The sequence below is a fragment of the Carlito syrichta genome, unplaced genomic scaffold (genome assembly GCF_000164805.1).
Source record: "Carlito syrichta isolate Samal-C Ts95f unplaced genomic scaffold, Tarsius_syrichta-2.0.1 Scaffold306896, whole genome shotgun sequence".
NCBI lineage: Eukaryota > Metazoa > Chordata > Mammalia > Primates > Tarsiidae > Carlito > Carlito syrichta.
In genome coordinates, this window is record NW_007250992.1 from 178,182 (window position 1) to 181,993 (window position 3,812).

The window sequence follows — 3,812 nt, forward strand, 5'->3', positions numbered from 1 at the left end:
AGCGAACCTTGAGCAATTATCATAATACTATAAGAAAGGATTGGCAGTAGTGGGAAACTGCCAGGAGAGTGGGGGTGGGATTGACAGTAGAAGGAAACTACTGGGGGGGCAGGGGCATACCTCATCAACAGGGTACTTGCATAATGAACATTTGTATACCTATCCCTGAATATTACTTCACATCTGTAAAATAAAAAATTAAAATAATAATAATAATAAATGTTTGAGGTGATAAATATGCTAATTACCTTAATTTAACCAGTGCACATTATTTTGGAATACCACATAGTATCCCACAAATGCAGAGATTTTAGTGACCATGGATAGACATGGTCAGAATTAGACATACTCAATTGAATTAACTGGAACAAACAAGCAAAACCAACAAACAAAATCAGGATTGATTTTTAGAATCTTGGATTGTAACAATACAATATCTAAAATGTTCAAGTTTGAATGAAAAAGTGAAATATGCAAATAGAAAGAAAACTAAAACTTATGTACTTAGGAAAAATAGTAACTAGCAATAATCTTGAAATGTAGCTTATGAGTAATTTAGCAGAAAAAAATTCAAAGATGGTATTATAAATCTGTTTGGAGAACTAAAGGAAACAAGGTATAAGAATAAGGGTATGCATGACAATAACAATTCATCATAGCACAATATCATAAATAAAAATTATAAAGAAAAACAAAACAAAAACTTTGGAATTAAACGTTTAATAATAAAAATACAAGTTTTCACGAGGTTAGCAGCAGATGAGACATGACAAAAAAAATCAGTGAATGTGAAGATAGAGAAAAATAGATAATCCAAGGTGAGGAAGAGAAAATAAAGAAAAAGAAGCAGAGCCTTAGAGATCTGTGGTACACTGTCAAGCTTACCAATAAATGTGCAATAGAAGTCCTGGAAAAAGGAAAAGGGCAGAAAGAAATACTTTAAGTGATAGTCAACCACTTTTCACTTTTCATAAAAAAAAAAAAATCCACATATACAAGAAGCTCAAAGCTTCTAATTACTATACAGAGCCTATTTTCTGTAGTAAGCAATTCTACAATCACATACCTTCAGAAATTGGCTGAGATTTCTAGTAGGCCAAAATGATATTATCAGTAAAAATATTATCAGTAAAAAATTATTTGTAGAAGTTAATGATGTTTAATGTCCCCTGTAAAAAGAACTCACCAATCCTTCTGCCCTCTGCTTTAGTTGACCAGCCTATTATTAGTCCTTCTTATGGGCATTCCCCTTTTTAGTCTATCACTTATTGTAATTAGCTGTTAGACCCTGTTAGAATAGACACTAATGATATTGAAGCAAATTGTGGATTCAAAAATCATTATGAACTGGGTTTCCTCAGTCAAAGTCAGAAGATTGACTTTGTCTGGGCAATAGTTAGCTAACACTCACCAGGACCCAAGATGGCTAGGCCAGTTGTAAGAATTCTAGAGTGGAGATATTAAAGACATGGCCAGCTTGTAGGTCCATTATTTGTTATTCACTATAATCCAGCTTTTTACATGAAGGCTCAGGACTCTAGAAGTGACAATTTCAGTGAAAAAGACAAAAAGTACGTGGTTTACCATGACTTGGATTCAGAAGACACAGAATGTCATTTCTATTTATTCTCCTGGTTGAAGCAAGCACAAGCCCACTCAGATTCAAGGAGAAGGAACATAGTCTCCACCACTCAATGAGGAAAGTCTCAAAAAATTAGCCGCCATGTTTTATAACCACAATAGCCTGCCTCTGACTTCAATTTATTTACTTTCTTTCTTTATATAAAATCCAGTTTCTATTTCCAACAAACAACGCCCATTCCAACTTGAATTTCTTTACAACATCAGGGTTAAATCCAAATATTTTATCATCGAAATCAGATTCAGCTGTAGATGAGGTATCTTGAGTTTGGTTGTCCAAGTATAATTTCTCTCAACTTGAATATCTGTCAATTAAACAGACAAGCTATCCTTAGAACCTATTCTCCCAATGAACAATGGTAGAATAGACATAAGATAAACACAATAGAAAAGCCATCCACAAGGTGAGGAAGTAGGATCTGCAGCGGTCACTGGTCCATACAGTTCTAAAGTCAGCCAAGCATACATGTCAGTTTCTTGATTAAGTTCTATGAGTTTCCACGAGACGTGTTTTCAATGCACTAGGTGGTTTCTTGGAAGAAAAAAAGCCTGAAAAAAAATCTATAAACCAAAACTAGATATCTTTGTTTAACAAAATAAATTGTCCAATTTATGAATACACAAACTTAATTATATGTGAAACCGAGGAGGTTGTTGTAATAAGAGATAAGAAAATACAGTCACTTAAACAAGATGAAAATATATTTCTCTCTTAAATATAGACTGAGCAATGGCACAGAATTGATACAGTGGACTGATAAATTGAGAACCCAGCCCATTTTAGTTTCTTTAACTGCCATTCTTAGTGTTGCATGGTTAACGATGAACCAAAAATACTTACAAAAACATAGAAAGCACATTTAAGTACATAAGTATCAAAGTTTTGTCAGATTCATGGAGGAGGACATAAAATACATTTTTTCAAATAATATTTAGTTATATAGATAAGTATTTAAACTATTTAATTAAGTGGAAATAACATAAATGTACATTTAGAATGCAATCTTTACTTAACACATATATGCACACATACCTCTTCACGTACATACACAAAAATAAAATAAATTCACTAAATTTTACAGCTATTATTTGTGGATTAGGGTCCTAAAAGGATTTAACTTGTTTTTAATAAAAATGCTAGTTTAAAAGATTATGGATGTTCTTCTTTCTATTTTTATAAGCCTCATAGGTACACATGGATACTGATATTGAGAGACATAGGTACTTTTTGTTTAATTGATGCTTAAGCAGTAATATAGCTAGTTAGAAAAAAAATATTTTACAGGTGTAAATTCAATTTATTTATGAGTTCTTTCTCCTCAGATAGGTTCCTGGAATGCTCTAGTGATGAATTACTGAAAACAAAGTCTCAGTTCTGGTCTTGGACTTCTTTTACACTATTGTTCTCTTGTTTAATGTGTTTGGTCACTCCTACTTTTAGAATTAAACAATTACACTAATAAATTGAATAGTGTTGAAAATGCAAGTCCACCTAGAATTTCAGAATGTGACCTTCTTTGTAAACAGGGCTTTTGCATATGTAATTAGTTAAAATGAAATTATGTGGATTGCGAAGGGCCCTAAACTGGCATCCTCATAGGAAGAGGAGAAATCCCACAGAAACATATGCACACAAGGAGGGAGGCCATGTAAAGGCAAGGCAGAAATTGGAGCAATACAGCCATAGATCAAGGCAAGGATTGCTGGGAGACACCAGAAACTAGGAAGAGGCGAGGAAGAATTCTTCACTCAAGTCTTTAAAGAGAATATGGCTCTGCCAATAATTTTGTTTAAAATTTCTAGACTGTGGAACCATGAACAAATACATTTCTGTTGTTTTAAGTCATCTAATTTGTGACAATTTGTTATGGATGCCCTAGAAAACCAACATGCTTGCATTCTAGAGAAAAAAACACATTGTAAAATAGCCCTCCAAAATAATAATATATAAATATACAAATGTTTATTTTACTTTCATAATACATAAGAAATATATAGACTTTGGGAAAACAAAAAAGAGAGATTCCTTAAAAAAATTAATGAGACTTCTTAACAAAAAGTTAATACTTGAGCAAGTGTTTTGTTATAAATTGCTATATAAATTCTACTTATACATTAGCAACACATTAGTTACCTGCTAACTCCATCTACAATGTAAATGAAGATAAGTT